Source organism: Eptatretus burgeri, chromosome 13 (assembly GCF_056783735.1).
Source record: "Eptatretus burgeri isolate ZD-2024b chromosome 13, Ebu_testis_v1, whole genome shotgun sequence".
Lineage (NCBI taxonomy): Eukaryota > Metazoa > Chordata > Myxini > Myxiniformes > Myxinidae > Eptatretus > Eptatretus burgeri.
In genome coordinates, this window is record NC_140973.1 from 79,223,486 (window position 1) to 79,247,646 (window position 24,161).

The following is a 24,161-nucleotide window of genomic DNA, read 5'->3' on the forward strand; positions in this document are numbered from 1 at the left end:
TGGGGCAACCCGGGACATCCCATCCCTACGGCAGCTAGCGTAGCTGCGGTTGAGCCCAGGCCTTGCAAAGCGGCCGGGTGATTCGGGCCTCAGCCGGCGACGCGTTGAGAGGAACGAACGGGTCTTGATGCTCTTCCAAAGTTGATGCTCTTTGTAAGAACCCGTCCGTTCCTCAGCGATGCTCGGACTGTCCCAAAGCCCGATCACCACAGACCATTTGGCGCTGGCTGGCGAGCTCTCTCCGGCTCTCTCCACACGAACGCGCAGGTCTGCGCGGCACAGCAGGTTTGGCCACGCTCTCAGCTCGTGTGTCCTCCGCTCTACTGGACTTCTCCCCCGACTGTGTTCTCCAGACTCCAGACTTCACCGACTGACTCCACCGACTCACGACTGCGAACCGCTCGGCCTTTTATAGGGCTCACGAGACGAGATCTGACCTCCGCTCTTCGACCTTCGACCCCCACAGTCCCTGCCCCTTTCGATCTTTTGATCAGAATTCCGTGGCGAAGCTTCCACAGAGCGGACGTGCGCGAGATCACCAGACTTGCGTGGAGAGTAAACCCCCGCGTGTGCCTGCAGCGATGCTGTTCGCTGGGAACTCGCGGGGCTGGCGCAAAGATGGCGGCGTTTGCGGAGTTGAAGGTGAGGCGATGTTATTCGGGTTGGTCTATTGGGGGAGATGCGGTTTGGGAGATGGTGAGGAGATGTTGTTATGAAGGTGGTGTGGAGAGGGTGGTTGGTGGTTGACGTTGTGGTTGGTGGGTGGCGTGGAGAAGGTGATTGGCGTTGTGGTTGGTTCAAAATAACGATAGTAAAGAAAAACGGCTAACTCGAAGATCACAGCCCTGTCCACACGGATAAAACCCATGAAACAACGGTGGGGAAATCTAACTGAACACGGACTTATCGGCATAACTGAACTAAGGACCTATATGGTGTTCTGCGAATTTCCACAGCCGTAACAATATTAATCGGACAAGTGGTTCCCAAGTTATGGCCATTTATTTACCAAACCAGTGACAGGACACGGTGCTATGACGTCACGATTGACGTCGCAATTCTTCTTCTTCTTTTTTAGGTGGTGATAGGTGGTGAAAACAAGGGTCTTCATAGAATATATATATATATATATATATATATATATATATATATATATATATATATATATATATATATATATATATATATATATATATATATATATATATATATATATTGTTACGGCTGTGTAAATTCGCAATACACCATAAAGGATCCTTAGATCAGTTATGACGCTAAGTTTATGTGCAGCTCGGTCCCCACCGTTGTTTGAAGGGGATTCTTCATGTTCACCGGGCTGCGACTCTTTGAGATAGCCGTTTTTCTTTTCTGTCGTTATTTTGAACCAACCACGTCTCAACCACCATTACAACAACCACCTTAACCACAATGCCAACCACACCACCATCACAACAACCACGATCGCCTCAACCATCAACCACAACCGAACCACCACCAACGTCGCTCTCAACAACCGCTTCCGAATGGCAGAACAAAAAGCTCTTGTGAAGCCTGTGGGGTTTTTTTTCCCGCCTGATTCTCCCGCCTGTTCTTCCCCGCGTTTGGTGTGGGGGAGGTGCGATCCGAGCGGGGGTCAAAGGTCATGTAAAGGAGGGGTCTGATTTTGGGGGAATAATTCCCTGGCCCCGAGCCAAAACTGACTTTCATCGTCCCCCGCACGGCGCTGAGACGGGGAGCGAGAGGCCACGCCCCTTTTTGGGAAGCTTCCAGAAGGGAGGTGGAGCCAGAAACGGGGCAGGGCAAAGGGGGGAGCCCCGCTTTACAAAAGGCGAACAGACACGAGGCTCGGGGGTCTCTTCTTGGTTCATGCTGGCTCGTTCGTTCTTGGTCTCGTGGCGCTAGTCACCCCTTGGGCTTCTCTTCTCCCTCCCTTCGTTTGGACCTCTTCATTTGGACTCTTCGTTTTGGGCTTCTCTCTCTCTCTGGTCCTGAAGCCCCTTCTGCCCTTCAGTCTTTTGCTTGTTTAGTCGTGGGTCGTGGAAGCACCAGCAGCAACGCCGGAGAGAGCTCGCTGACCACGCCAGGGGCCCCAGTTCAGTCGCGGCTACGCAAGGCCGTGGGGAGTCGACGTCGCGATCTGCCCACCGTCGCGCCACGAGGTCGCGGGTAAGATCCTTCGGTCTCACGGGACCCGTTCGGTCCTCCAGGTCCCGTGCCATAAAGGTCCGCGGACCCTGTTTGCCACCCTCGTCTTTGGGGGTGGCCATTTTGTTGTTTTTGTATGCATGCTGTGGCGCCGTGTCCTGCCAAGTAGAAACTATGTAAGTAACTGTGCATATAAATTGATCCTTGCTTATAGTCGGTTGTATTGTTTTTGTTTTTTATTTCTTGCTTGTATATTGCATGACTGCCTTGCTTATGAATACGTGTGCTGTATGAATAAATGTCCTTGTGTGAAACGTATCCCATTTGTTGCGTCCATTTCCCTTGTGAAAGTGCCATCATGTATCGTGGAATGAGTAATGGGTTTTGAACGCCCGGTAAACAGAATCACATCCGTCGAGGTCGGCGATAACACCGCTCGGTTATCACTGGAGCACGGAACGGACCACTTAAGCGATTCGTGTCCTAGGCCGACCTGCGGCGAGGTACGATCGCCCGGTCGACTACTCACGCAGGTACTTAGGTAGGTCAAATTTGGCGAGCAACCCTATCCTGCGCATGTGGGCAATTGGCACGATCGTGGTGAGGTTAAACTCCCACCCGTGACTATCTCCTGGCGGTAGTTCCAAGGAGGGTCACGACTGAATATCTGTCTGGTGGCGACGCGGCTGCCATTAGAGGTACGCGGCCGCTCGCACGCCGGGCGGGCCAGAATTCGTAACAATATATATATATATATATATATATATATATATATATATATATATATATATATATATATATATATATATATATATAATACCAAGCTTGCACACTAAAAACTTGGCTCGCCGTCACACGATCCCTATGAAATTGCTGTGGCACTTCACGGACATGCCGACAATGTTTGGGAAGTCTTGGCGTTCCATAGTACCACTTGCATTTTGCACAATGCGTATTTTTGTCATTCCCCATGTACGGTCTGTCGTCTGCTACCAGCTATGTTGTACTGCTATCCCGTGTATGTGCACGGGTATCACTAGTAAATATATATTATATTATTGACTAGCCACAGGGAATATACAGTTTGAATTTTTTTTATATCCACCTTCATTGATGCAATTTAGTCTTAATGTGCACAAAAGTGGTCGTTAAATATCTTAATATCAATCAATACATCTACGGATAATGGCAATGTTTGTGACATAATCGGGTGTATGGATGATGCGGGTATACGGGCTATAATAGCAGTGAGCCATAATTGTAGCGTGTTCAGTTACCAATGGTATTTTTGTTCTACGTGTTCTACTGAGTGCTGTTCTCGTTACTTTTCAGCATTTGTCTTTGATGTTTTGCATCGCCCAGTATCCAAATTATTTTAAATATCTTTTGAGCATAATTTTGTTTCAAACCTTTGGACGAGACATTAAAATATGTCAGAAAGTATTTTCAATGCATAGACTATCTAATTTTATTCAACAACATGGTTGTTGTAATACTTACAGGATGATGCATGGTATGACATTTCATGCAAAATGCCGTTTTGGAGATATCAGGGTACCCTTACATTTTCATGCATGAAAAAGCTGCTGACCAGTTCCCAGGGTGGCAACATGGTTTTTCTTGCTCAGGAAGTATCTCCCAAAAGGGCTGTACTTGTCTGCTTGTAACAAATCGTTATCCCTACCCCTTTCCCCAGCCCCCTTCTCAAGATTTGCTTCCAGACAAGTTAGTCAGAGTAAATGATCCATGGGTAGGAATGGGAGATGACACGAGAAGGTCATGATCTGCAACCTTTAAGCACTGAAGGGAAGAGCATGATTGGACAGCGTTAAACAATTCCACAGGTGGGAGAAAAAAATCCTGAAGGGATACAGATGGGAATGTGGCCTTGACTTTGGAAGTTTGACAAGGAGGGATTTCCTGGATGACTTGGCCTCGTATGTAGGGGTGGGGAGGAGTGCAAGACCACAGTTGAGAAGAAGTGCAAGACCCGAGTAGACTGAAAGGCTACCAACTTGTCTTTGGTGATAGGGCAGTCAAGGTCCTGTGTGTCAATCTTGATAATCGATTCAAATGATTCACAGAGCTTGCTTTACTTATCTTCTGTGCATCCAGGAGTGAGATGCAGAATGTGGGATCGCCTGTCCACATTGGAGAGCAATATCCCCATTTCGGGTTTTTACAATATTGCTCCCTCAAATGCATTGTAGGCCATGAGGATTTCAACTATCGGACTATGAAGAATTCCAATCTGCCTCTTACTTTTGTGGTCGGTTATGGGATTGTCTTAACAAGAAAGGTTGTGGCTGGTGGTGATTAACTTTTCCTGCAGGGTTCTCTTTATCAAACGTAACACTAAATAAGGAAGTAAAACATACAATTTGATGCAGATTACTTCATTATTTAGAAAATGATTTCCAATTAATCATAACTAATTTTAAAGGTCATTTATCATCCAATGTATATTTTCCTGTACATTATGTCAATATGTTAAATTTATTATCATTTTTACCTTTCAAAAGATCCTGACTCTCACTGAAGACTAATCTGTTAGTGAACTTCCAGATATACTTGAGATGTGTTTGGATATTTCCTATGGTGTGTTCAAACTTATTTCAGTGAATTTCATCAAACACCATCTTTTCCTGAAAGATCTGCGCTAGGAAATTGACTCGGGTGTGTTGAGGTGATGGAAATAGCTGGAATAATTAGCAAAGCTACCCTCCAAAAATGCTTCCACAGCACTAAATGTTGATCTTTAAATTAATAGATTAATTGACGGCAACTCTTCTTTTCCAACAGAGGTGCTTCGGCATTGACAGGGATGGCCTTTTAACCAAGCCTAAGCCATGCCAATCAGAGGAGCGCCATTAATTAACACAACACGCTTTGCCTTCCTTAACTTCACCTTGCAAACCAGCAATAACTGAGGTAGCAACAATTAGCCCTAAACCTAGACATTTGACTAGGTGTTTAAATATCATGAGCATCAGGGTTAAGAAGCAAGGGTAATTGAATGAAAATCAAAATAAGGTCAATAAGTAAATAAGCAGGTAAATAAGCAGATCCAAGAGAGACCAGAGGGGTGTTTACCTTCCTGAAGTATTTTCATTATTTTAATGTTTCTCTCTTGGGATTTTGACCATGAATGTTCAATCATCTGATGCTGGGACAGTGTTGACTGGAGATTTTTAATACTTTTTTGGATAAGTTAGTGTGTGTCTCTGTCTCTCTCTCTCTGTCTCTCTCTCTCTCTGTCTCTGTCTCTGTCTGTCTGTGTGTGTCTCTCTCTCTCTCTCTCTCTCTCTCTCTCTCTCTCTCTCTCTCTCTCTCTCTCTCTCTCTCTCTCTCTCTCTCCACCCCTTCCCCCTCCCCTTCCCATATTACAACCGCACCCATCACACAATCCTTGATTCGCCTCTGGAGCACAAAGTTCTTCAGTCCTTCATCTGTCATAACAGCTGAGAAAGGACTTTGGAAGCACATGTAGGATGCCATTGGCATGATGTTCCGGTAATTCTTGCTCAAAGAAAGTTTGGAGATTATGTTACAGGCAGAACATTGTGATATCTTATTCCTCTTTTGGAGAGTGTCATGATGTATATTCATGTCAGGAAATGGAGAAAGATTATAATGATGTACAAGTCATTCACCTCATGTGCCATGGAGGATGAGTTATCATGAACTTTGGGCTAAAGCTTTACATGTTCACCTTACTTCACTGGTGCTGGTGAAGATGAATACCTTCAGACTTATTGGCATCTCTTATCGTAGGATTGCTCCTCTCACTTTCGGAAGGTTACGAAAGCAGTTTATGTTTTGTGCCATAAATGTGTTGTGTCCACATTGTTCCAGACCCGTCTTGTGTTCAGTGTGTTTGTAACACTAATAAGCCTATACTTCTGATTTGATATGGAACAAATTTATTATATAAGACTTTGTAATATTATGTTTATTAAATAGGATTTTGTAATATAAATAATATGGCTAATAAGATCACTGACCCAACTCATCCACCAAGTTTGTTAATATCCCATCCAAAACGTTTTGAGATATCATGGTGTGCTGAATGTCATGAGCACATTTATTGTCCAGTAAAACAAAGGTACATGGAAGGAAACGGATATTGTCAATAGTAACTGGACATACCACATTACTTTTCTGCAAAATCTCCAGAACAATCCACACATTCTTGCCAGTGCTGCACCAGCTTAAAAATCACGCTGTGGTAGTAGTCTGTTCCAACACTTCACACCCAGCTATGTATGGCTATCTGAACTGCCTCATTTTCATAGTGCTGTCCTCTCATGTGATCTGTCAAGGACCAAAATGGATGGTAGTCCAAGGGGGCCAACCACAGACTCCTTTTGGGGGGTGGGGGAGGGGGGATGGGGGAGCACTTCCGAGATTTCCATTTCCTCCAATGTCAGATATGCAGTGTGAGGTCGAACGTTGTCATGTTGAAAGATGACAGCATTTTCATCGGGTACTTTTCCTGAGGTGCACGTTTCAGTTTGCTGAGCATCTGAACATAGCGAGGCTTGTTGATGGTTCCCCCTTTTGGGCAGGACAATGACCAGTATGCATCCCTCATCATTCCAGAAGACGATTCTCATAACTTTTCCAGCAGTGGGTACTCTTTTGGCCTTTTTTTTGGATATGTGGAGTGATGGCATTCCATGCTTTGCTGCTTGGTTTCTGGGTCGAAATAGTGGAACCAGCTTTCATCGTCAATCATGATACGGAACAGGAAGTGATCACCCTCTGCAGCATGTTGTTGAAGCAACCGTGATGACACATACATGCATGTGTTTTTGTGTTCCTCCGTAAGCAAATGGGGAACCCAACAGAACCAAACGAGACCAAACTTTCAGATATTCCAAGGTTGCTGTCATCTCCTGTATGGCATGATATCCTTTGCCAAGCTGCGTTGTGATCTCCCTAACCATCACCATTCAGTCCTCACTGATGAGTTGCGGTAGAAGTCCGTTCTTCCAGTTTGCCTTTTTCAGGTTGAAACATCGGCGGAAAGGAACTGCATGAGGGGCAACCACTGCACGGACTTTGATTCCAGGTCAGTGTTGGGAGTTTGGGATTGGGTTCAGGACAATTTTCTCACATTGATTAGCATTGCGGTTTAAAGCAAACACCAGGTCTGGGTTTAGCCATGTCTCCATCTGCAACTGTTGAAGGAACTTGATAGCTTTGCATCATGAACGAGGGACAGCAGTCTTTCATCTGACTCGTTTTCAACGAATTCCCCATCATCATTTGTTTCTGAATTTCCCCATAGTACACTATGGCTGTTGAGGTTGCCTATCACCACATTAACAGAATTATCAATGGAACCATCTGAGAAAGAGAACTCCTCATTAGGTGGTTTGTACACCACATTGTGCTACTAGGAGATCCTCACAAGCTGCATGTTAATGACTTCAATATTACCAAGTTCTGACATGGAGAACTTATCAACAGCAACTCTGCTGTGGACAAAACCAGCACCGCCATACTGATCATGTGGTCTCGCTGTCACAAGTGCCATACCCAGAATCCTTTGATGGATCCTAGAAGCTCCACGATGCATCTCGTGTCGGTAAATAATGTCACATTTTTTTCTAATGCAAATATCTTCCAGAAGATATTAATTAGCTGCTGAAAGACCTTCAACGTTGGTTGACATGATGAACAGTGCCGGTCCTGAAAAGGACCCTAGTTTGCAGCATTGCAGCTCGCCATCATCTTGGTCAGGATTGGACTGTAGATTCATGGTTAGCACTCTAATACAGATCACAACAAGAAAAAGAGCAATCAGCGATTGCAGACTCTCGCCAGGACTTGTTTTGTGTGGTGCTTGTGTACTTTTGTGTGGTGTATTTTGTGTGGCATTTGTGTGCTGGTGTGTTGCGTAATTAATTAGAGGCATAACTAGTACTGCTACTTTATAACCGCTGGCAGTGATGACTGGGTACCAAGATGCCCTGCTTTGATCGGACACCCGACCCTGACCCATGACGTTTATTATTATTCAATTGAATTCAGAATGTGATTAAATTCAATTCAAACCAAATGTAATACCAAATATATACAGTTCTGCATTGGAGTATGCCTGGTGTTGGCTTAATGGTTCGGGTGGTGGGCTTGGGATCCAAGCCAGAATCCTAAGATCCTGAGTTCAAATTCCACTCACTGTTGAATTAATACCAGGTGGGGTTGACTCTGTCTATCATCCTTCTGAGGTCGGCAAAATGAGTGCCAGCTTGCTGGTATCTTGTGTCGGAGTGGCAATAGCCTAATAGCCTAATCCTAATACCTAATAGGTATCCAGTATTGCGCCTAATAGCCTAACAACTGCACAGGCACCACCAACGCTCTGCACAGAGTATGATCCAAATGGATGGATGGATGGATGGATGGAAATCTGCTATTTTGGAAATCTGCTAACATCACTGTTTTTGTAAATCTGCTAACATCGCTGCCGTGCAAAAACAGATCCCTGTAACTATAGACCAATCAGCCTTCTCCCAATCATCAGCAAGGTTATGGAATCCATCATCGCTTCAGACATGAAATCCTTCCTCTTCTCCAATGGCTTGATTTCCAATCATCAATTTGGTTTCAGACCAGGTCACTCTACCCTAGATATGCTGCTACTGCTCTCCCATCAATGGATGGAGGTCCTCAATGCCAGACAGGAAATCCGAGCCGTATCCCTGGACATATCACGTGCTTTTGACACAGTCTGGCACCCTGCCCTACTCACCAAACTCTCTTCCCATGGTATTCAAGGCCATCTCCACTCATGGCTCGCAGACTCCCTCTCCTGTCGCAGTCAACGTGTGGCCCTAAATGGAGTTCTTTCATCCCCTCTTCCTGTGCAGGCTGGAGTTCCTCAAGGTAGCGTTCTGGGCCCTGTTCTTTTTCTGGTTTTCATCAATGATCTCTCGGACTCTCTGGAAAATCCTCTATTTCTCTTTGCCGATGACTCCACCCTCTGCCGTACCATCTGTCATCCCTCAGACCGGCAAGCAGCAGCTTCTTCGCTCACTGCAGATCTGGATAAAATCACAAACTGGTCCAACACGTGGAACATGTCTTTCAATCCAGACAAATCTCACACTCTCACTATGTCTCTTCGAAAGGACCGTTTACAAAACCCCCCATCCACTTTCTCAACAATCCTCTGGAAGAAGTCTTTTCTTTCAAGCTTCTGGGTCTCACTATCTGCCATGACCTTTCCTGGGAAAGTCACATTTCCAACCTTGCCTCAAAAGCCAGTCGCCGACTGGGAATCCTCCGTCGTGCAAAGTCCTTCCTCGGCCCTCTTGAGCTCCTGACCACTTACAAAGCTTTTGTCCGTAGCCTGATGGAGTACTGCTCTCCCCTCTGGGCTGGTGCTCCTGCCTCCCACCTTTCTCGACTTCACGCTGTCGAAACCAGGGCTTTTAAGATCATTGGCATCTCCCGCAATGAAGCTGAGTCTTTGGGCCTCTCACTCAATCACCGCAGGTTGGTCGGTGGTCTTTCTGTCTTCTACCGACTCCTCTCCAGCCTTGCCCCCCCTGCTCTCTCTGCAATTTGTCCCAACCACATTTCCACAGGGCGCTCAAGGTCCGCCAACAACCCCCTTCTGGTAAAACTACCAAAATCACGAATCACTGCTCATCTTCACTCTTTCATTCCTCTTTTTTCCCGCCTTTGGAATAAACTTCCTCACTCTATTCTTTCCCATTCTTCCCTCCAGGCTTTCAAAACAGCTGTTCACCACCACCTCTTATCTTCCCCCATCCAAATCCTCGATCTTTTCTACCCCCGATAATCCACCCAAGCCCACTTCCTTCAATTCTCCTGCTTTCCTTCCTGAAAGTCCCTGTAATGTCCATCTTCCCCTCGCCATGTTCCCCGTCCCATCCCCATCCCTCTCCCTTCCACAGTTCACCTGTGTCTGTTCCCCAATGTTTTGTCCCTTCCACTCCCGCCCCTCTTGTCTCATGCCTCCTTGCTGTGAGTTGTGTGTTAGCTCTCATACGAGCCTCGACCAAGGTATACAAAAAAAAAAAAAAAAAATGCATTGGGTAATCAGAAGGATCCCAACCAAGCAAAAAGCAAAGATTAAGTCATCAGGAGGAACCTGGATAGGATTTGTATTTCAGCTGCTACTCCTTTACCCTCAAACCCATCCAGGCACAACCAAGTGAACTTTATTAAAATAATAATAATAATACTAAAATAAAATAAAAATAATCAAAAAAAATTCGGGCTGCCAGACCATGCATCCAATCAGATTGAAATTTGAAATGTGTATTCCTCATCATGACCAAATCATAATTGTGAAGTTTCACATCAATTGATTAAGCGGCTCAAGAGAAATCATTTTTTTAAAAAGATTTTTGCTCAATCCAATATGGCTGCTAGACCACATGGCTTATCAATTATTTGAGAATACCCTGGGGGCCCCAACACTTGTGGAATATTTGTGTGAAGTTTCCCCTCGATCTGTCCAGCCGTTCTGGAGAACATTTTAAAAGGTTTTATGCTAAATCCAATATGGCTGCCAAACCATGTGACCTATGACATCATATGTGTGAATCTTTTGTTCCTCATGGATAGGCGGTCATCTGTGTAAAGTTTCACCTTGATCTGTTCTGCCACTTTCAGAGAAGAAGATTTTTGAAGGTTTAAAAAAAATCAACAACGATATGGCTTCCAAATCACGTGACCAATGACGTCGTCAAATGTTTTTCTGTGGACCATTTTATCCCGAGATGACCCTCAAAAATATTCATACTGATCGAATGTAGTGTTCTACATATGCAATTACGTCATAATGAAGGCACCTATGATGTCATTAAAAAATCACACTTATTCCCCAAGAGGAGTACTTGCCATGTGCCAAGTTTAAATTTTTTCCTTTGTGTGGTTTCAGACAGAGGTCCAAAGTTTTTCCGTTTTCCAACAAGGCTGCCACACCACATGTTCCATGACATCCTAATTATCAATAAAATATTCCACATGAGTAGTCGCTCCAATGGTGAAAATTTAGCCTCAATCCGACAAGCGGTTGCAGAGAAAAACACCAAAGTTCTGTGCAGACAAACAGACAGACAGAGACAAACAAACAACAAACAAACGGAAAAGTTTCACCCATTCTAGTCTTAATATTATGGACAGAATTAAGCAATGTTGGCCCACTTTTCAGAGAATCGTACACTTTGACTGATGGCAGAGCACGATTCTCCCATGTATGTCTCCTTGTCAACCCTGTTTCCTTCAGTGTGGACTGTGCATGTAAAAGCACCAGAACTGGACATGTGATACAGTGTATCATACTTCATGTTATACTGAGTCCGACTGAGGAGTGATCCCAAGAGCTGGATGTCTCCAACACTGGTGTGACCACATCCGTTGATGAATCCAGACAATGGACTCTCGACTTTGGTTGAGTCACTCCTCAATGATTAGATTCCACCTTCTTACCACAACATCTCACGATATGACCCATTTTACCACAATGAAGACAAGTCATTCCTGAATCGGCAACTGTCTGGGGCATGCTTCCCACCACATCTCCAACAGATGAGTTATTACTGCAATTATTATTTTCTTTTTTCTTTCCATTCTAAATCTGTGCTCTTTCTCCCATTACTCATTCATGTTTATCTGCTGATTATTTCTTTACTAGTAAAGGTGCCCGTCTTGGACGGGCGTCACTGGCAACATATGGTAAAAGACAGATAGCATGAATGTATTTTAATCAATATATTATATCATTTTTATCCATTGATTATCATTCAGGTTTTCCCCTTTGACTGTCCCGCAGTAGCTCCACTTCGATGACATTACCACGTAGTTTAATGACTGCACAACGTGTACCATTCGTGAGTCCCAGAGGATCCATAGAGCGCATTTTAATGACAGGGCACCCTACTTTAAAGTGATCCAAAAGGCCGGATCAATTTCGTCTACATATTCATATCTTGTAGATTTTAGCTGATTCTGAAATTGTTAACAGCATGTCAATCGGATGGTTCTGTGATTTTCTACGGTAGTAAACAGAAGTACGACTTAAGCCTGTACGCCACTATGCGGAGACCCGAGGACCTAATATTTCACAACAAACTAAAAACTCACAAAATTTGAAGATATTTTAAATAAACAATTTATTATAAGATCAATTAAATATCATTTTTATCCATTGATAATATGAATTGTTCTGTACAGCTATAGTTGTTCTCCTGGGATCTGCACATCCATCCACGATCTATGTTCTCATGAAGTGCAGTAGGAATAATAAAAACAGCACCGTGCGGGAGTGTAGGTAATCTCTCCAAAGCTCCCGGAAAGCCTTAAAAAGCATCATGATCGGTTTGATTGTGAACAGATATACGGACGGACATCGAGACCGGTTTTATTAGGTCATCATGAAGGTACCGCTTGATATTGCGCATTGAAATAGAGATATGAATACTCAAGTGAGTTTATTATGTCTATGATTGATAGCTTATTGACAGCTCAATAACATGAGCAATTTACTATGGCGTATAGTGATTAATATAACTCTACAAAAGGTTTTACGAACTCATCTTAGTGGTCCTCTAAAAAATGGGAAACATTTTTATTTCTTTTTTGTGCAATAATTCCTCCCATTTTGCAAATGGAGAACACGAACTGTTTAACTACCATAATCAGCAAAACGAATTTTGAGGAGCCTCTTAAGGAAGACAATAATATCATTACTATCTATGTCAAAGCTTGTTTCATTTCATGCAGTAACAAAAATCTGATGGAAGAAAAAAATGGGTGTGCCGAAATATTAATATAATATAATAATAAGATTTAACTACCATAATCATCAAAATGAATTTTGAGAGGCCTCTTAAGGAAGACAATAATATCATCTATATTAATATTTTGGCATGCCCCTTTTTTTGTTCCACCATCAGATTTTCCACCATCAGATTCCTATATATGTCAAAGCTTGTTTCATTTCATGCAGAAACAAAAATCTGATGGTGGAACAAAAAAAGTGGCGTGCCGAAATATTAATATAGATAATAATAAGATTTAACTACCATAATCATCAAAACGAATTTTGAGGGGCCTCCTAAGGAAGACAATAATATCATTACTATATATGTCAAAGCTTGTTTTATTTCATGCAGTAACAAAAATCTGATGGTGGAACAAAGAAAGGGCGTGCCGAAATATTAATATAGATTTGTGCTTTTTCTCATTATGATGTCACTGGTGCAGTGGCAGCATGCACATCATGAAGCAGTGGCTCTGTCATGATGCATCCTTTCTGATATCTTTGACTTTCTTTCTTAAATATTAGGATCCACTTCCCTGGGAAATAATTTCTATATTTGTTAGTCATTAAAAAATCATTGTCTGTGTAATTTCAAAAATGCCTCTTGGTACTCTTGGAATTTTAACTCTTTTGAAATGTTTTAAACGTTTTTACACCACACACACAAAGCGAAAAGTGGGGTAAAGCAATTGGTTCATGTGCATCCGTCTGTGTCTACAAACGTCAGTTTATGATCGAGGAACAACTTTATTTCAATTGATTGTTATTGTGTTTGATCACGGATCTGAACATGAATCGAAAATAACCTGCAGTTAACAGAACTTTAGCTCTGAATTTGACCCAATCATGCAGTGCAGAGAGGAGTGAGATGATATATTTATTGTTTCTGCCTGTCTGGCAGTCAAACAAAATTGAAAAACATTCCAAACAGGAAACGTACTGTTTTGAAGGACCCAAACAACAGGCATGAAGAATTAATGTAACGTGTTAAATAAGGTGATGCAAGGGACGGCGGTAAATTTCAGAATTCATTTATTTGAACGACTTTTACAATCTATTTTCTTTCAATTGAATTTTATACTTGAACACTGTACAACACAAATCGCCTTCTTGTCACTTTTAAAACCCTTCCGTTTTGCAGTACTTTGATATGTTAAGTTTGGCGGTGCATCAGGGTAATGTATAAGACTACTTCAATAGCACAACAATTCTGGAATTTTTTTAAATCTTTGAAATCATTAAAAAAAATTAATCAATTGAAGTATACACATAAACACTACTGGCGTCAGGAAGGGCATCCGGCCATAAAACATTTCCTCAAGAAAAAGCCCAACCCCTGCACAGCAGGGAAAAATGGCTGTAAAAACGGTCATACACATAAACACTACATGGGGTAATGTGTTCTATGAACTCTCTAGTTAAAAATAAAATAATTTAATGCTCTTTTACAAACGTGTAAAATCATGAAAATCAAACAGCTCTTGACTGCCACTGGTAACATGTAACCCAGTGCTACCTGCTGCATGGTCGGGTTATCGGCAACTAAACTGACTACCCTCACTGGCTCGCTCGCCAGTGGGGGGAGGGTGACTGTGACACCCTGCAGCATAAAAACAATACCTGCCAAAAGGCGGATGACCTCCTTTAGGGAGCCAACGGCTATCCAGTAAGGAGATGGTGTCTCCAAAAAAAACACCCATCCGGTAAGACTGGTTTTTTATGGAGTAGGTTGTAGACAGCAACCGCTCAGGGTAGTACTACCATTCTGACTTAGAAGCGTTAAAGTGCTGCCCAGAACCATCTTACACTCTCCGTGTCAGGATTGCTGGTCTTTGTCTCACTCAAACTTAAGCTACCTGGGCTGGCTTTAATCTCTCTTGCAAACAAGCATCACACACTTTTCTTACTCACTCATTTTCACTCCTCACTTTACATTCCCTCTTTTATTTCTCTTTATTTATGGCCTGGCCTCGATGAGGACTATTTAGTCCGTGACTGGAGCCTTCAACATAAAAAAAAAATGTAAAAAGTTAACTGGAGAGTTCATAGAACACTTTACCCTGCACCATCTTGAGAAACAAGGACATGGGCAGGGTCTATGAGCAGCAAATTTGATTGGTCGAGATTATGTAAAATGCCGTAATATCTTGCCCAAGTACAGCTAAACGGAAGGGTTTTGAAAATGCCAATAAGAGGATTTGTGTTCTCGTGTTCAAGTATATAATTCAATTGAAGTAAAATAAAGATTTTGAAGGCTGTAGAAAAAAATTCAGAATTTCACCGCCGTTGATTCAGTGTCTTTTACACCACCTTATTTAACATATTACATTAGTTATTTCTGCCTGTTGTTTGTGTCCTTTATGACGTTCTTAAAAAAGGTAAATTTCCTCTTTGGAATGATTTTCAATTTTTTTTGACTGCCAGACAGTCAGAGAGTAAAGATGTTATCTCGCTCCTCTGTGTGCATGTGCGATTGGGACAAATTCCGAGCTGAAGTACTATTGAACTGCAGATTTGTTTTCCGATTCATGTTCAAAATGAAACATTCAATTGAATCAAATAACTGACCAAATACAGCACTGAAGTATCAGGAGGAACTCAGACAAAGATGCAGTCATCAGGAGGAACCTAGATAGGATTTGGCTTTCGGCTGCTACTCCTTCAGCTTAAAACCCATCCAGGCGCAGCCATGTGAACCCTACAAAAAACGATTGCAACATTCACCCCTCCGTAGAGAAAGTAAAAGAAAGAGAGACGGAGGACAAAAAGAAACCATGCACACCAACATTAAAAAAAACTCATTTAAGTTGTCCTCGATCTTAAACTCATGTTTGTAGACAGACAGACAAACAGACAAGTGAACCAATTGGTTAACCTCACTTTTTGCTTTGCTTGCGCAGAGTAATAAATCAGCGTGGGTTGACTTTAATTTGGAATAACCCATGGTGTGCTGTTTTATACAATCTATTTAATAAAATAATTTATATAATGAAAAAATATCTTCCTGGAAAATAAATGTGGTGCAGGTACACTGAAACACTGCTGACAGAAAACAGTGGTGTGCTGAAAGAGGAAGACCTCTGATTTGAATAATATTGATACAGTTCCAAAGCAGGCCATGTTCACCATTAATAAACTGCATTGTTGAAATGTGGGGCATTTACGAGGAAAACTGTCTGCACGGCAAATGCGTTTTCACAACTCCATGACGTCCACGAGTCATACAATGCTAGTCGTGATTGGAGAACCACTGCTTCCCCTTTCTTGTTCCCCTGTGCGAAGGGTGGAAAAGGAAGAATTACTTAGAAATGGTGAGGACATTGAGCAAGGTCATATGTACAGATAACTGTAAAACAAATATGAAGGGCCATGATAATTGTACACTGCGAAAATTGTTTTCCAATTTTGCGGATTGGAAAATTGCGAAAAAATGCAAAACATATAGTGACCAGAGTGAATGGAGCTGGTACTTCCCTTTTCGTGATAGAAGTCGAGGCTCATGGAGGAGCTAAATGAAAGAAAAGAAAATTTGGGGTAAGGGGGTTAAAAAGGGAGCAGGCAGACACAACCCAACCGAGTTATAGTTGAGTGGAAGGAATGTTAAGTTTGGTTGCCGTAGAGTTACGTACAATGTGCTCGGGTAGCGATGGTGCTGTGCAGTACACGACCACTAATTGATATCTTATTCGAATGGAGCAAACATTGATGTCACCAAAACTCCAAAATTGACATGCAGCAGAAATAGCACCACCTTTGGTGGTCGCTGGTATATTAAATCGGCTTCCTTTATCTTACGTTGAGTAGAATATGTTGTGATAAATAAAATTTCTTTCAAAATTCCAAAAGTTGTAAAGTCATTTTCTATGACTGTGCCGCAGCACGTTGCCCACCGAAGGTGCACCAACATGGGCACTCTCGCCCGGAGGTCTTTCCAGAGGGCGGGAGTGCCCGCTCGTGATTAATTCTCGGTATCGAGATTCATTAAAATATAAATCTTGCCGAACGTAGGTGCTTTCACTTTTTGGGGACCTTTTGGCGTGCAGCATCTGACTGCTGCACTTCCATTTTGATCGTGTCATGATCATGATCTGTGTCAATCATTCCTATTTCTCTTTTTCGTTTGATTTGAGTCCTCGATTTACTTATTTATTTTTCCTTCAACTTTCAACTTGTTGTTTATCTCCATATGTTTTTTTTTTTCGACCATAAACCAATTAAAGGGAAGAATATGATGTTCCTCTGTTTTACCCTAAAATATATCCTGCCCCCCTTGACCCTGTACCACTGCAGCGTCGCTGTTGGTATTCAATGTGTATTTAGGTACACGTGTACTATCGGTGCGTTCATGTACACGTGCCAGGTTGGATTCATACGAGCGCTGTTTGGCTGGTCGATTGCTCGATGATCAGATATACATCATGCTAACTGCTAACGAAAGAGTACAAAATGACTGTTTCTCCCCTTGGGTGTGACACGACGATCTCTCCTGAAAGAGAAACAAGCATCAGGCATTGCGAGCGAGAGCGACAAACGACCTTTCCCGTGGAGGTGGCAATGTCGCCACGCCTCGGGTGTTTCACGTGTATTGACTGTTGTTTCGTCTAACAGAGAATCGATGCGCTTTTGCTAATACCCTTTTATGTGTCATATAGTGACGTGTGTATGACAAGGCTCCCGGGGTTCGAAGATTATCGGGTTGTTTTCTACGTGGTTACCCCCTGGGCTGGTGTCGTGATGTGAGCGAAAACCAGGAGCTGCTTCCTCCGTTCATGTGTCGTGATGAATCCACGTGGGTTTGAATGTCTCTAAGCAGCAGAGGAAGGCGTCAGTTGGGAAAGGAAGGTGGTTGGAAGTGATGTTGTCGGTGATGGACGATGGTCGGGATGTTAATACTTGGAGATTTTCATGCAGAGGAAGCTAATGAGTACATCAGGCCTGTTCTATATGCACACCCTCCAACTCCAACCCCATGACATCACACAATCCACGAGCAGGCTCAAAAGGTGATATTGGCGAAATTTAAATATATGTACGATGAGACGCAGAACATTGGAATGTTCGTACAAAACATTTTTTACCACCATCCGTTCCCTCTTCATCGTCTCCCCTTCCCCATTTCCCTATCCCTCTCCCCTTCTTCCTTGGACAGTGCAAAAACGTCCTGGACTTCCTTCCGAGAGGTACTGGGATAAAAGGGTTCAAACCTCCAGCTGATGATCCAGGCAGGTGGAAAATTGGTCACTCGTTTACAAGTTACAAAGTAATAAAAAGTGTGTTTTTGTTTGTCAGTGGAAAAGGATGTGGGGATGGAATGCCAAAAGTATGTGAACAAGGTTGAGATGGTCTAAGATATCATCATGTGAAACCATCCAGACATCTTTCTTTGAATAATGGTTGTGCCTACAAATGGTACTGAACATCTCTCTCAATTGTGTGTGTGTGTGTGTGTGTGTGTGTGTGTGTGTGTGTGTGTGTGTGTGTGTGTGTGTGTGTGTGTGTGTGTGTGTGTGTGTGTGTGTCAGGGGTGGATCCAGAATTTTTTTTTGAAAGGATGGTTGGGTGGTCTATAAATCAAGCGAACAGGTACATACTCTCCCAGATGCTGCGAGCGCAAAGCCACAAAGCCTGTGATCCCGGACCGACTTCAGGCCTATGGAAACTTTGGGATTTTCGATGCTCTCGGGTGTACTCTGGGTCTGGGTATCTACTGACCACATTGGCTACATGTTTGGAGAGCAAAAAAACAATCATTAGTTTCCATTATAAACTAAATTTTACTTGCCTTTGAATTGTTCATTTTGGCATCATTGAGTTGGAACCTATAGCTTTGTCAATGTAAAGGGACACGAGTTACTTAACAATCCTCTTCAACAATTACTCTGAATGTTGTTTTTGATGTCTGACAGCGGTACAGCACAAAATCAAGTGTGATATGGAAATACGGGTTTCACCCAATCGGTGAACTTTCCAACCCTGATTTATCCCAATGGCACGTTCTCCCTTCTGGATTTGTTCATGAAGAATGTTCCTTTTCTTCCCCAATAGGTTCAATGTAATCTGATCATGTAATTGTGAGAGTCAATATCTCTCTGTCTATAGTTGGAGAGCGTTGTTAGAGTCTGGCAGTTCACTCAAGCTGACTGGCAGGGACTGTAAGCTGTCCTCATGTCAAGACAGGTCCTCATTTCCACCTCTCCTGATAGTAATATTGTTACGAATCTGGAAGCCATGAGCACTCAACATACAGGTCCTCTCGCTCAGTTATTTCGAAAAGTAAATGTGGATAGATAGCTCCCTTTCCCTTGTTTAATGGGTAATTAAATTTTCATGCGCTGCGGAGTTATTTTGATAGTCAGGGTTTTCTTTGATTTTAAATCAACTATAACTACAACAGCAGCATCACCCTCACCTTCACCTCACTTCTTCACACCGACGCCATGGCCAACGTGCGTGTCAGCACATACGTGGGCGGAGTCCAATGTGCCAGGCAGGGTTTCTTTGGGGCATTGGCATCTTGGATTTCGCTCCAAATACGGGCATGGCGCCCCTCTCAGCCAATCAGAGGGGTGCGAGCGAGACTGCCGTCGGGCAGCCAATGAGAGAGGGCCACGCCTGAACGGATGGTGGGGGAGAGAAAGAAAGGAAAGGAGAGCGGAGGATAAGTGCGCGGATCTGCTGGAAAAAGTGGAGTTTTGGTTGTCGGGACGAGCGCTGAGCGGAGCTCTGGACTTTGATCGCTCTCGCTAGTGCCTGGTTCTTCGGGCTGTTTCTTCGAGCGCGTGTTCTGGGCTCTGCTCGTCCCATCGCTGGCGCTTGGTTCTTTGGACCGCATCTCGACGCTGGCCTGGTTCGCTCATGTCAGCCAAACCACACGAAGTGGACAGGTCCATGTCCTTCTGGGTATCTGTGTATGTGTGTCTGTCGGTGGGCCCGTCTTTAAGTAGTAAATTATTAAGTGCCTTCGCTGTACATTATTTGCCTTGCATCTCTTATTAGTTGTGATAACTCTGCCCTTAAGTGCTTCCCTCCTTCCCCACTTACTGTTAATAAATACCCTATTTGGTAAATGTATCAGCTCGTTTTTGTGTTTCTTTTATTGGTTTAACACGGTGGGTGTTGGGGAATTAGAAAGGCCGTCGTTGCCGTAGTGGTGTGCATTTGGGACCAACGGGAGCTCGGTGACCATCCGCTCGGGTCACGCACGGGTCAAGCGCGCATTCGGCTCGTCCCGTACGAGTGCCGTCAAGGGTGTGAATACTCGGTAACTCGCCACGTGGGTCTAGGTATTTTGAAGTTTGGCAAATAACCCTGTACCACATGGTGGAATTATTGACGATTCACGGTCCGGTAAGGGCCCCGTACTCTCGGAGTTTTCCGAAAGGTACAATCTAAATTCCGGGTGTTCGGCAGAGTCGACCCTACTGCTCCACCTAGCGGTCGTGCTCGCAACCGATCCCCGGCCCACAACAATATTGCCTGGGAATCCTTCCATACAAGCTTGCTTTCCCTTGTGTCCATATTTATACCATATGGCTCCAATTCCATCCCTTCCCTCTCTTCAAATGGCACCACAGCCGACTCCACTCGTGAGAAGGCCGAATGTCTCAATTCTGTGTTTGATTCCAAATCTTGAGTCCCCAACCTCTCACTCCCTGTACCCACCCTACCCAGTCACACCCAACTGATCCAGGATGGTGTCCTTTGTACCTGAGAAGGTGGAGAAGGTTCGAGCAACCAAAGCAAGCTCACATGTCCTAAAAACCTGCTCTGCTGTAAGACACCCTCTTTTTGCTCTGTTCACCCCATCATTTAGCCTCAGTCATCTTCCATCTGCTTGGTAGTTAGCTAACATCACTACATTGCATCAACAAGGTAGAAAAACCAATCTCCTTAACTACTCAGACCTAACAGATACTTGCAATCATTAACAAGGTCATGGAATCCATCATCGCAGTTGATATGAATCCTTCCTTTTCTCCAACCGATCACCAACTCGGTTTCAGACCAGGTCACTTCACCTTGGTCATGCTGTTTCTACTATCCAAGCAATGGATGGAGGCCCTCAATGTTAGACATGACATCATGGCCGACTCTGGACATATCTCGAGCATTCAACACATTCTGGAATTCGGCCTAACTCTCCAAACTCTCTTCTTATGCCATCCAGGGCCAACTCCACACACAGCTAACTGACTTCCTCTACTACCGTGTCCAACGCGTGGCTCTCAACGGAATCCTTATACTGTATTTCCTCTCCCTGTCAAGGCTGGAGTGTCCCAAGGCAGTGTCCAATGCTTTTTCATGTTGCAATGCGTTGGTAACTCCTTCGTGAACAGTATGCGAGCTATCGCCGGCACCTTGACCAAATTCCAAATTCCTGCCCAAACTACTTGGTCAAGCATCAGGCTGATCCAGCCGGTTCGTGAAAGGCTTGGACCAAAAACTTTCTCCGGCCAACCCCACAAAAACGTGGGAACAATTGGTGCCGTTATCGAAGAAGAATAAGAATAAGAAGAAGACTGTGCAGATAACTTCAAGTCAGATGGTCAAAGAACAAGTACCTTATTCAGGTGTTCAAACATTACTTGACATGTTGTGGAGGACACATGGTTTGTAATTGCTGCATAAAACGTAAATATTTTGTTCCTTTTCAAGAGTTGTTTATTTTATCTTCAAATCCTTATGGAGATGTAAATTTATATCAAGCATGGAATGAAGGAAATTTTTTTCAGATAAATCAACTTAAATGCAAACTGTCAACGTAGTGAAGAATGACCTGTAACAATCAAGCAGTTCCAATAACTCGTTACCAATCCTAGGGTGGGTCTTCTTCATCGAATTTAAATAAATGTGGGGTTGGGGTTGAGGGTGGGGGTTAGATCAGTATTAATACAGTGTCCCTCTCCCACCATATACTCGCACATAAACCTCCACTACCTGAGTGTTAACACAGTGCCCTCCTCCCACTACGTACTCGCACATAAACCTCCACTACCTGAGTGTTCACACAGTGCCCCCCCTCTCCCACCATATACTCGCACATAAACCTCCACGACCTGAGTGTTCACACAGTGCCCCCCCCCCTCCCACCATACACTCGCACAGAAACCTCCACTACCTGAGTGTTAACACAGTGCCCTCCTCCCACTACGTACTCGCACATAAACCTCCACTACCTGAGTGTTCACACAGTGCCCCCCCTCTCCCACCATATACTCGCACATAAACCTCCACGACCTGAGTGTTCACACAGTGCCCCCCCCTCCCACCATACACTCGCACAGAAACCTCCACTACCTGAGTGTTAACACAGTGTCCCCCTCCCACAACGTACTCGCACATAAACCTCCACTACCTGAGTGTTCACACAGTGCTCCCCTCCCACCATATACTCGCACATAAACCTCCACTACCTGAGTGTTAACACAGTGCCCTCCTCCCACTACGTACTCGCACATAAACCTCCACTACCTGAGTGTTAACACAGTGCCCTCCTCCCACTACGTACTCGCACATAAACCTCCACTACCTGAGTGTTAACACAGTGCCCTCCTCCCACTACGTACTCGCACATAAACCTCCACTACCTGAGTGTTCACACAGTGCCCCCCCTCCCACCATATACTTGCACATAAACCTCCACTACCTGAGTGTTCACACAGTGCTCCCCTCCCACCATATACTCGCACATAAACCTCCACTACCTGAGTGTTAACACAGTGCCCTCCTCCCACTACGTACTCGCACATAAACCTCCACTACCTGAGTGTTCACACAGTGCCCCCCCTCCCACCATATACTCGCACATAAACCTCCACCACCTGAGTGTTCACACAGGGCCCCCCCTCCCACCATATACTCGCACATAAACCTCCACTACCTGAGTGGTCACACAGTGCTCCCCTCCCACCATATACTCGCACATAAACCTCCACTACCTAAGTGTTAACATAGTGCCCCCCTCCCACTACGTACTCGCACATAAACCTCCACCACCTGAGTGTTAACACAGTGCCCCCCTCCCACTACGTACTCGCACATAAACCTCCACTACCTGAGTGTTAACACAGTGCCCCCCTCCCACTACGTACTCGCACATAAACCTCCACTACCGGAGTGTTCACACAGTGCCCCCCCTCCCACCATATACTCGCACATAAACCTCCACTACCTGAGTGTTCACACAGTGCCCCCCTCCCACTACGTACTCGCACATAAACCTCCACTACCTGAGTGTTAACACAGTGCCCCCCCTCCCATTACGTACTCGCACATAAACCTCCACTACCGGAGTGTTCACACAGTGCCCCCCCTCCCACCATATACTCGCACATAAACCTCCACTACCTGAGTGTTAACACAGTGCCCCCCTCCCACTACGTACTCGCACATAAACCTCCACTACTTGAGTGTTAACACAGTGTCCCTCTCCCACCATATACTCGCACATAAACCTCCACTACCTGAGTGTTAACACAGTGCCCCCCCTCCCACTACGTACTCGCACATAAACCTCCACCACCTGAGTGTTCACACAGTGCTCCCCTCCCACCATATACTCGCACATAAACCTCCACTACCTAAGTGTTAACATAGTGCCCCCCTCCCACTACGTACTCGCACATAAACCTCCACCACCTGAGTGTTCACACAGTGCCCCCCTCCCACTACGTACTCGCACATAAACCTCCACTACCTGAGTGTTAACACAGTGCCCCCCCTCCCACTACGTACTCGCACATAAACCTCCATTACCTGAGTGCTAACACAGTCCCGCCCTCCCACTACGTACTCGCACATAAACCTCCACTACCTGAGTGTTAACACAGTGTCCCCCTCCCACTACGTACTCGCACATAAACCTCCACTACCGGAGTGTTCACACAGTGCCCCCCCCTCCCACCATATACTCGCACATAAACTTACACTACCTGAGTGTTAACACAGTGCTCCCCTCCCACCATATACTCGCACATAAACCTCCACTACCCGATCAGTGTTCACACAGTGCCCCCCTCCCACCATATACTCGCACATAAACCTCCACTACCTGAGTGTTAACACAGTGTCCCCCTCCCACCATATACTCGCACATAAACCTCCACTACCTGAGTGTTAACACAGTGTCCCTCTCCCACCATATACTCGCACATAAACCTCCACTACCCGATCAGTGTTCACACAGTGCCACCCTCCCACAGTATGTACT

The 24,161-nt window shown here is 44.4% G+C and overlaps 1 protein-coding gene across 1 annotated transcript in view; it reads left to right on the top strand.

The window, feature by feature from the left end:
• The window catches only part of SKAP2 (src kinase associated phosphoprotein 2), a 252,492-nt gene that overhangs the window by 33,349 nt on the left and 194,982 nt on the right, over positions 1 to 24,161 (top strand). The gene's annotated exons all lie outside the window — the stretch shown is intronic.